The following is a 12,073-nucleotide window of genomic DNA, read 5'->3' as shown; positions in this document are numbered from 1 at the left end:
GATGGAGGATGGTTGATGATGATGATGGCGACGGATTCCCCTCTCCGGAGCCCCGAATGGACTCCAGATCAGCCCTTCCGAGAGGTTTTAGGGCTTGGCAGCGGCTTCGTATCATAAAACGCGATGATTTCTTCTCTCTGGTTTTTTTCTCCCTGAAACTCAATATATGGAGTTGGAGTTGGAGTCGGAGAGGCAACAGGGGGCCCACGAGGTAGGGGGGCGCGCCCCCCACCCTCGTGGGCAGGTGGTGGGCCCCTGACCTTCATCTTTTGCAGGTATTTTTCATATTTTCTAAAAAATTGCTCCATGAAGTTTCAGGTCATTCCGAGAACGTTTGCTCCTGCACATAAATAACACCATGGTAATTCTGCTGAAAACAGCGTCAGTCCGGGTCAGTTCCATTCAAATCATGTAAGTTAGAGTCCAAAACAAGGGCAAAAGTGTTTGGAAAAGTAGATACGTTGGAGACGTATCAACCCCCTTTTAATAGTATTGGCTTTTCCTATGGACTCAATGTGATCTTGGATCACTAAAAGTAAAATGTAGAGTCTTGTGCTTTGAGCTTGATCCAATCTTTTGTCCTTAGCATTTTGAGGGGTCCACTTTTCTAATCCATGCCATGACAATCATTGAGCTTTTCCTGAAATATTTATCTTCAAGTGGCATTAGCTCAATGAGCTATATGTTATTAGGAATTACCAAAACCACCCAGGGATAGTTGCACTTTCACCGCGGGGTAAAAATCCTTCATTCCAAGTCATCGTCCGAGAGAGAGAAGAGAGGCATACCCGGGTGGTGAAGGAGTCGTCGCCGGAGGAGGAACCGCTGGAGAGGTCTTTGAAGAAGACAATGGCGACCCCGGCGGTAGGATGCGAGATGGCGAGAGCGAGGAAGAGGCTATAGCTTAGGAGGAAGGAAGGAAGGAAGGAGGAAACATGGGAAATGTGACTTGTGGTCAGGGAGAAAAGGGGGTGGGGAAGGGGGGCGGGGGTAGATATTTTGGCGGTAGGCCAAAATTTTGGAAATATGGAGGGAAACTTTGCGTGCGGTGCCGCTGGACCATTCACTTTGAACGATTGTGTGCATCGCAAACAATTCTTCTGCTTTACGCGCATTGGATGAGTTTGATAATTCAAATTTTGGTGGAAATTCCCCCGGGTACATCATTGCATAATTTAACATCGCTTGCTAATTTGGGCACACAAAAGAGCGTACAACAGACAAACCACACTTACTGAATCGAGTAATTTTAGTAATTAAACATAGCTAGTTGACCTAAACATTGCTCTAACAAAAGACCAGCATTAAAAACAAAGCCTATGTACGCATAATTTTAACAAATCTGCCGCCGCGCCGGCCTATGCATCACCGGTGTGAGATGAGACGTCGATGACTTGTCCTGGCGACATGCCGCCGTTGGTGGACTCCGCGTCCCCCTGCTGAAGTCGACCGTGTCCTCGTCCTCGTCCTCGGCACCGCCCTCAAGGTTGTAGTACTTGTAGTAGTGGCTGCGCCAGAGCTCGCGTTGGTACTCCACCGTTAATTCCTCGACAGACAGACTCTCCTCTACCTCGACCTCGGCCACGCGCAACTCCTCCTCCCGGCGCTCCTCGATCTCCGCCGCCTCCTGCATCTCCAGCTCCCGCTCAGCGACCTTATGAGGAAGCAGGTGCTCCATGGCCATCGCTGCCTTTTCAGACATGGGTTGCATGCTGGAGCCCGAGGTGGCCTGGAATATCTTGGCATGTGCATCCTCGATCTTGGCGTGGATGGCCTCGACCCGGGCCAGGACGACATCGGCGGCACGGACGGCAGCTCGAGCGCCCTCGGCGTTTGCAGCCGCCGTCACAGCAGCAGCTGCAGCCGTCTCGGCTGCTGCAGCTAACCTCTTGGCGGAAGCGGCCGCACTCAATGCGGATGCAGCGACACTCTCGGTGTAGGCGGCCGCGCTCTCAGCGCAGGCGGCGATGCTCGGGGGGACGCGACCATCGTACGGGCCTTCATGAAGCGTTTCCACGGCATCATCTTTTCTAGAAGGGGGTGTGGGAATGGGGATCGAGATTCATGGATTCGGGGGTTGCCGGCACTAGAGCCGACGAGCCGACGAAGCTTAAGGAGGGAGACTTAAATAGACCAAGATATTTTCATTGCAAACGGTTCCTAGAAAACAACTATGTGTGATGTTGTAGATATTTTTTATTAGCCGTGAAAGATGAATTTGGAGTAAAGTGGCAACGGATGGTGTTTTAAATGAACGAGAAATTTTGTAGTACTAATACAACTGTCATGTCAAATTTTGGAAAATTTCAGGGGTCATTTGACCTTTTAAGACATTTAAGTGATTTTCTAGCCATTTAAGACCGTAATTGAAATATGAACTACATGTACATGCAACAGCTAACTATAACGGTTTGAAAACTCATATTTTTTGTACTTGTGTGTGATTTAATTCCACGTGCAGTAAATTGGAAGGAATTTTCAAACACATTGGTCTAACAGCTATGACACAATTAAGCATGGAGTGACATGGCATTTTAATTCCAAAAAAAAAATCAGAAACACATGAAACCTTGGTTGATTTAATGTCATGCCACCAAGATGATGTGGTAAAAAATAGCATGTTTAAAAAAAGTTTGGACACACACCCCTCACAAACCGAAGCAACTCACTAGAAGGCTCGTTTGATGACGAATGGGAAATAGCTTCCTCTAATGGCCTTCAATTTTTTTCTACGTCTAACGTGCACTACTACAACTGTAATGTGAAATTTTGGAAAATTCTAAGGGTCATTTAACCTTTTAAAGACATTTAAGCGATTTTCTAGCCATTTAATGACCGTAATTCAAATCTGAACTACATCTACATGCAACGCCTAACCAAAACGGTTGAAAAAACATATTTGTGTACTTATGTGCGAGTTAATTCAATGTGCAGTAAATTAGAAGGAATTTTCAAACATATTTGTCTCACAACATGGACACATGCATACGTATGCATGGAGTGACATGGCATTTTAATTCCAAAAAATAAAAAAAATCAGAAACACATTAAACCTTGGTTGATGTAATGTTATGCCACCAAGATGATGTGGTAAAGAAATTGGCATGTTTGAGGAAAGTTTAGACACACACCCCTCACAAACCGGAGCAACTCACTAGAAGACTCGTGGTTCCGAGAGGGAACAATGCATGTTTGATAACGAATGGGAGATAGCTTCCTCTTACGGCCTTCAATTTTTTTCTATGTCTAACGTGCACTACTACGACTATAATGTGAAATTTTGAAAAATTCTAGGGGTCATTTGACCTTTTAAAGACATTTAAGTGATTTTTAGCCATTTAATGACCGTAATTCAAATTTGAACTACATCTGCATGCAACGCCTAACCAAAACGGTTTGAAAAATCATATTTGTGTACTTGTGTGCGAGTTAATTCCATGTGCAGTAAATTATAAGGAATTTTCAAACATATGTGTCTCACGACATGGACACATGCATACGTATGCATGGAGTGACATGGCATTTTAATTCCAAAACATAAAAAAATCAGAAACACATGAAACCTTTGTTGATGTAATGTCATGCCACCAAGATGATGTGGTAAAGAAATTGGCATGTTTGACAAAAGTTTGGACACACACCCCTCACAAACCGGAGCAACTCACTAGAAGGCTTGTGGTTCCGAGAGGGAACAATGTATGTTTGATGATGAACGGGAGATAACTTCCTCTTACGGCTTTCAATTTTTTTACGTCTAACGTGCACTACTACAACTGTAATGTGAAATTTTGGAAAATTCTATGTGTCATTTGACCTTTTAAAGACATTTAAGTAATCTTCTAGCCATTTAATGACCGTAATTCAAATTTGAACTACATCTACATGCAACGCATAACCAAAATGGTTTGAAAAATCATATTTGTGTACTTGTGTGCGAGTTAATTCCATGTGCAGTAAATTAGAAGGAATTTTAAAACATATTTGTCTCACGACATGGACACATGCCTACGTATGCATGGAGTGACATGGCATTTTAATTCCAAAACATAAAAAAAAATCAGAAACACATGAAACCTTGGTTGATGTAATGTCATGCCACCAAGATGATGTGCTAAAGAAATTGGCATGTTTGATGAATGTTTGGACACACACCCCTCACAAACTGGAGCAACTCACTAGAAGGCTCGTGGTTCCGAGAGGGAACAATGCATGTTTGATGACGAACGGGAGATAGCTTCCTCTTACGGCCTTTAATTTTTTCTACGTCTAACGTGCACTACTACCACTGTAATGTGAAATTTTGGAAAATTCTAGGGGTCATTTGACCTTTTAAAGACATTTAAGTGATTTTCTAACCATTTAATGACCGTAATTCAAATTTGAACTACATCTACATGCAACGCCTAACCAAAACGGTTTGAAAATCATATCTGTGTACTTGTGTGCGAGTTAATTCCATGTCCAGTAAATTAGAAGGAATTTTCAAACATATTGGTCTCAAGGCATGGGCACATGCATACGTATGCACGGAGTGCCATGTCATTTTAATTCCAAAAAATTAAAAAATGATCAAAAAAACATAAAATCTTGGTTGATGTAATGTCATGCCACCAAGATGATGTGGTAAAGAAATTGACATGTTTGACGAAAGTTTGGACACACACCCCTCACAAACCAGAGCAAATCACTAGAAGGTTTGTGGTTCCGAGAGGGAACAATGCATGTTTGATGATGAACGGGAGATAGCTTCCTCTTACAGCCTTCAAATTTTTTTCTACGTTTAACTTGCACTAATACAACTATCATGTGAAAATTTGGAAAATTTTAGGGGTCATTTGACATTTTAAAGACATTTAAGTGATTTTCTAACAATTTAATGACCATAATTCAATTTTGAACTACATCTACATGCAACGCCTAACCATAACGGTTTGAAAAATCATATTTTTGTATACTTGTGTGCGAGTTAATTCCATGTGCAGTAAATTAGAAGGAATTTTCAAACATATTGGTCTCAAGGCATGGGCACGTGCATAGAGTGCCATGGCATTTTAATTCCCCCCAAAAAAGATCAGTAAAACATGAAACCTCGCTTGATTTAATGTCATGCCACCAAGATGATGTGGTAAAAAAATTGGCCTGTTTGACGAAAGTTTGGACACACACCCCTCACAAACCGGAGCAACTCACTAGAAGGTTCGTGGTTCCGAGAGGGAACAATGCATGTTTGATGATGAATGGGAGATCGCTTCCTCTTACGGCCTTCAATTTTTTTTCTATGTTTAACATGCACTAATACAACTATCATGTGAAAATTTGGAAAATTTCAGGGGTCATTTGACCTTTTAAAGACATTTAAGTGATTTTCTAACCATTTAATGACCGTAATTCAAATTTGAACTACACCTACATGCAACGCCTAACGATAACGGTTTGAAAAATCATATTTTTGTGTACTTGTGTGCGAGTTAAAAAATCATCAAACGATGTAATATCTGGTGTTCAAAAAAGAAAATGTAAAGATCTGGCAAGACAACCGCCCCCCACACGATTGGCACTATATCTCGTGGCTCGAGGTTTGGTAGGTGAGTGGCGGGGATCGTTAACCAGACACGGTTCTGTATTGGAAACCGTCAGCTATTATGTTCACACATGGATTTTTGCTGCGGGAATCGTGTGTAATTCAAACTACAGTACTCGTAAATTCCGGCGACCAGCGTGTGTACTGTCCCCGTCGATCTAGATTCCGACCGCCAATAAATACTCCCTTGCTCACGTCGTCCCGCCTGCATTCTCATCTACATCCTCCCCTCGCTCGCCCTCTCTCTCTCTCTCACACACACAAATCTCTTCCATGGCGTCGCCGGTCTGCCCACGCGCCGATGAGGAGTCATCGCCCCCCGAGGACGCTCACTCAAATAGCAGCGATGAGGACCCCTACGCGCTGCTTGACGAGGTTGCACCGGAGCCCCCAATTTTGGATTGGTTTTGGGGCCAGTACAATCTTTGTCTATGGAAGTCGCTGCCACCTGAAGGAAATATGCCCTAGAGGCAATAATAAAGTAGTTATTTATATTTCCTTATATCATGATAAATGTTTATTATTCATGCTAGAATTGTATTAACCGAAAACTTAGTACATGTGTGAATACATAGACAAACAGAGTGTCACTAGTTTGCCTCTACTTGACTAGCTCGTTGAATCAATGATGGTTATGTTTCCTAACCATAGACATGAGTTGTCATTTGATTACTGGGATCACATCATTAGAGAATGATGTGATTGAATTGACCCCTCTGTTATCTTAGCACGATGATCGTTTAGTTTGTTGCTATTGCTTTCTTCATAACTTATACATGTTCCTATGACTATGAGATTATGCAACTCCCGAGTACCGGAGGAACACTTTGTGTGCTACCAAACGTCACAACATAACTGCGTGATTATAAAGGTGCTCTACAGGTGTCTCCGATGGTACTTGTTGAGTTGGCATAGATCGAGATTAGGATTTCTCACTCCGATTATCGGAGAGGTATCTCTGGGCCCTCTCGGTAATGCACATCACTATAAGCCTTGCAAGCATTGTGACTAATGAGTTAGTTGCGGGATGATGCATTACAGAACGAGTAAAGAGACTTGCCAGTAACGAGATTGAACTAGGTATAAGGATACCGACGATCGAATCTCGGGCAAGTAACATACCGATGACAAAGGGAACAATGTATGTTGTTATGCGGTTTGACTGATAAAGATCTTCGTAGAATATGTAGGAACCAATATGACCATCCAGGTTCCGCTATTGGTTATTGACCGGAGACGAGTCTCGGTCATGTCTACATAGTTCTCGAACCCGTAGGGTCCACACGCTTAAAGTTCGGTGACGATCGATAATATGAGTTTATGTGTTTTGATGTACCGAAGGTAGTTCGAAGTCCCGGATATGATGATAGACATGACGAGGAGTCTTGAAATGGTCGAGACATAAAGATCGATATATTGGAAGCCTATATTTGGACATCGGAATAGCTTCGGGTGAAATCGGGATTTTACCGGAGTACCAGGAGGTTACCGGAACCCCCCGGTAAATGTATGGGCCTTATTAGGCCATAGTGGAGAGATATAGGAGACATAGAATTGATCGAACTTAGTAGGCTCAAGAAGAACAAGAGCTAACTGCAGATCTTCTCTAAGGCCACCCCTGAAGTGATAGATCATGCTCTTTTCATCAGGAACGTCCTGCCTTGCGAAGCGAGCAAGTTTCTGAAACTGGATGTTGTATTGATACACATACATGCTTGCTTGCTTGAGATTGCGGAATTCCTCACACTTGCTCTCAACAACACTTGTTGGAATGTGATGAGCTTTGAAATCCCGGCAGAAGTCATCCCAGGTAACCACTCAACCTCCTCTGGAATCTTTGTATTGCTGATACCAATCAACTGCTTGGTCCTTGAGCTGAAAAGAAGCGAACTTGACGTAGTCCTCAGGCCTAACATTGCTACATTCAAAGTGCTTCTTGATGTCCACGAGCCAATCATCAGCGTCTGTGGCCTCGGCACAGTAGCTGAAAGACTTTGGCTGATTTGCAAGCAACTGGTTGAGGGTAGAAAACTGAGGCTAATTGTTGAATTTCCCTTGACCTTGATTTCCTTGGTTGCCTTGACCTTGGTTGTGCTCTTGCAAGAGTTGCAAAAGCATCTGGGTGTTGGCGTTGGTGGCTGCCATGACAGCTTGCTATGCCTCCGGAGGAGGTGGCGGAGGTGGAGGGTTCGCCTGTTCCCCATCGTTGCGGTCCAGATTCATACACGTTGGAGGAGCCATCCTAAAGAGGGTGACATCCGTTGGAATCTTGATAGACAGATAGGCAATCTGAATCAATGGATAAAAATTGCAACATATAGTCTTCTGTTGGGGAATGCAGTAATTTCAAAAAAATTCCTACGCGCACGCAAGATCTATCATGGTGATGCATAGCAACGAGAGGGGAATAGTGTTGTCCATGTAACCTCGTAGACCGTAAGCGGAAGTCTTATGACAACGCGGTTGATGTAGTCGTACGCCTTCACAATCCGACCGATCCTAGTACCGACAGTACGGCACCTCCGCGATCTGCACATGTTCGGCTCGGTGATGTCCCACAAACTCTCGATCCAGCTGAGTGTCGAGGGAGAGCATCGTCAGCACGATGGCGTGATGACGATGATGATGAAGCTACCGGCGCAGGGCTTCGCCTAAGCACTACGACGATATGACCAAGGTGGATTATTGTGTAGGGGGCACCGCACACGGCTTAGGGATCAATGATAAACTTGTGTGTCATAGGGTGTGCCCCTGCCCCCGTATATAAAGGAGCAAGGGGGAGGCCGGTCGGCCCTTGTGGCGCGCCTGGAGAGGAGTCCTCCTCCTCCTAGTAGGAGTAGGACTCCCCTTCCTAGTCCTACTAGGAGGGGGAAAGGAAGGAGAAGGGAGAAGGAAAGGGGGGCGCCGCCCCCCTTCCCTAGTCCAATTTGGACTAGAGGGGGAGGGGGTGCGCGGCCTGCCCTGGCCGGCCCTCTCTCTCTCCAGTAAGGCCCATGTGGCCCATTAGTTCCCTGGGGGGGGGGGGGTGGGGGTTCCGGTAACCCTCCGGCACTCCAGTTTTCTCCGAAATCATACGGAACACTTCCGATGTCCGAATATAGCCATCCAATATATCGATCTTTATGTGTTGACCATTTCAAGACCCCTCGTCATTTCCATGATCATATCCGGGACTCCGAACTACCTTCGGTACATCAGAACACATAAACTCATAATACCGATCATCACCGAACGTTAAGCGTGTGGACCCTACGGGTTCGAGAACTATGTAGACATGATCGAGAATCATCTCCGGTCAATAACCAATAGCGGAACCTGGATGCTCATATTGGTTCCTACATATCCTACGAAGATCTTTATCAGTCAAACCGCATAACGATATACGTTGTTCCCTTTGTCATCGGTATGTTACTTGCCCGAGATTCGATCGTCGGTATATCATTACCTAGTTCAATCTCATTACCGGCAAGTCTCTTTACTCGTTCCGTAATGCATCATCCCATAACTAAATCATTAGTCACATTGTTTGCAAGGCTTATAGTGATGTGCATTACCGAGAGGGCCCAAAGATACATCTCCGATACTCGGAGTGACAAATCCTAATCTCGATCTATGCCAGCTCAACAAACACCATCGGAGACACTTGTAGAGCATCTTTATAGTCACCCAGTTACGTTGTGACGTTTGATAGCACACTAAGTGTTCCTCCGGTATTCGGGAGTTGCATGATCTCATAGTCATAGGAACATGTATAAGTTATGGAGAAAGCAATAGCAACAAACTAAACGATCATCGTGCTAAGCTAACGGATGGGTCAAGTCAATCACATCATTCTCTAATGATGTGATCCCGGTAATCAAATGACAACTCATGTCTATGGTTAGGAAACATAACCATCATTGATTCAACGAGCTAGTCAAGTAGAGGCATACTAGTGACACTCTATTTGTCTATGTATTCACACATGTACTAAGTTTCTGGTTAATACAATTCTAGCATGAATAATAAACATTTATCATGATGATAACCCACAAGTATAGGGGATAAATTGTAGCCTCTTTCGATAAGTAAGAGTGTCGAACCCAACGAGGAGCTAAAGGTAGAACAAATATTCCCTCAAGTTCTATCGACCACCGATACAACTCTATGCACGCTTAATGTTTGCTTTACCTAGAACAAGTATGAAACTAGAAGTACTTTGTAGGTGTTTTTGGATAGGTTTGCAAGAATATAAAGTGCACGTAAATAAAAAGTTGGGGCTGTTTAGGTAAAGAAGCAATAAAGTTAGTATAGCGAGTGTGTAAAAGTGGTGGTAGGAGTTGCGAACTTGTCCCTAAGCAATTGACTACTTTACTAGACCGATAGCAAGTTTTATGTGGGAGAGGCCACTGCTAGCATATCATCCCTGACTTGGAATTCTATGCACATATGATTGGAACTATTAGCAAGCATCCGCAACTACTAACATTCATTAAGGTAAAACCCAACCATAGAATTAATATATATTGGTCCCCCTTCAATCCTGTATGCATCAATTTCTATGCTAGGTTGAAGCTTTCACTCTTGCCCTCCAATACATTGTCCTATCAACATACAACTAACCCTATGATGTGATCCACACGCGCGCTCATATGATGGGCACCAAAGGATAGCAACATAACCACAAGAAAATTAAACCAATCATAGCAATTAACCAATTACTGATAGGACAACGAAAATCTACTCAGACATCATAGGATGGCAACACATGATTGGATAATAACAATATGAAGCATAAAGCACCATGTTCAAGTAGAGGGTACAGCGGGTTGCGGGAGAGTGGACCACTGTAGATAGAGGGGGGAAGGTGATGGATATGTTGGTGAAGATGGCGGAGGTGTTGGTGTAGATTGCGGTGATGATGATGGCCCCCGGCGGCGTTCCGGCGCCACCGGAAGCGAGGGGGAGAGAGCCCCTCTTCTTCTTCTTCTTCTTCTTCCTTGACCTTCTCCCTAGGTGGGAGAAGGCTTTCCTCTATGGTCCTTGGCCTCCATGGCATGGGAGGGGCGGGAGCCCGTCCGAGATTGGATCAGTTTCTCTGTCTCTCCCTGTTTCTGCGTTCTTAGATTCTGCCCTTTCACCGTTTCTTAAATTCCCGGAGATCCGTAACTCCGATTGGGCTGAATTTTGGACACGATCTCTATCCATTTATTAGCTTTCTTGCGGCGAAAGAAGGGCATCAACTGCCTTACAGGGTGGCCACGAGGGCCCAGGGCGCGCCTAACCCCCTGGGACGCGCCCCCTGCCTCGTGGCCCCCTCGTGCATCGTCTCGCATTGATTTTTATTCCCAAAAATCACATATATTCCAAAAAGATCTCTGTCAGTTTTTATCTCGTTTGGACTCCGTTTGATATGGATTTACTGCGAAACAAAAAACATGCAACAAACAGGAACTGGCACTGGGCACTGGATCAATATGTTAGTCCCAAAAATAGTATAAAAAGTTGCCAAAAGTATATGAAAGTTGTAGAATATTGGCATGGAACAATCAAAAATTATAGATACGACGGAGTCGTATCAGCATCCCCAAGCTTAATTCTTCTCATCCTCGAGTAGGTAAATGATAAAAAAATAATTTTTGATGTGGAATGCTACCTAGCATAATCTTGATCACATATCTAATCATGGCATGAATATTAAGACACGAGTGATTCAAAGCAATAGTCTATCATTTGACATTAAGACAATAATACTTCAAGAATACTAACCAAGCAATTATGTCTTATCAAAATAACATAGCCAAAGAAAGCTCATCCCTACAAAATTATATAGTCTGGCTATGCTCCATCTTCACCACACAAAGCATTCAAATCATGCACAACCCCTATGACAAGCCGAGAAATTGGTTCATACTTTTTAACGCGCTTCAGCCTTTTCAACCCTCACGCAATACATGAGCACAAGCCATGGACATAGCACTATGGGTGGAATAGAATATGATGATGGAGGTTTGTGTGAGAAGACAAAAAAGGAGAAAGTCTCACATCGACGCGGCTAATCAACGGGCTATGGAGATGCCCATCAATTGATGTCAATGTGAGGAGTAGGGATTGCCATGCAAAGGATGCACTCAGAGCTATAAGTTTATGAAAGCTCAAACTGGAAACTAAGTGGGTGTGCATCCAACTTGCTTGCTCATGAAGACCTTGGGCATTTGAGGAAGCCCATCATCGGAATATACAAGCCAAGTTCTATAATGAAAATTCCCACTAGTATATGAAAGTGATAACTCAAGAGACTCTCCATATGAAGAACATGGCACTACTCTGAAGCACAAGTGTGGTAAAAGGATAGTAACATTGCACGTTCTCTCTTGTTCTCTCATTTTTTTGTTTTTTTGGTGGGCTTGTTTGGCCTCTTTTTTTGGGGGCTTCTTTGGCCTCTTTTATTAAAGACCGGAGTCTCATCCCGACTTGTGGGGGAATCATAGTCTCCATCATACTTTCCTCACT

The sequence above is a fragment of the Triticum urartu genome, chromosome 2A, assembly GCF_056163025.1.
Source record: "Triticum urartu cultivar PI428250 chromosome 2A, HENAU_Tu73, whole genome shotgun sequence".
In the NCBI taxonomy this organism is placed as follows: domain Eukaryota; kingdom Viridiplantae; phylum Streptophyta; class Magnoliopsida; order Poales; family Poaceae; genus Triticum; species Triticum urartu.
Note: the sequence above shows the minus strand (reverse complement) of the source record.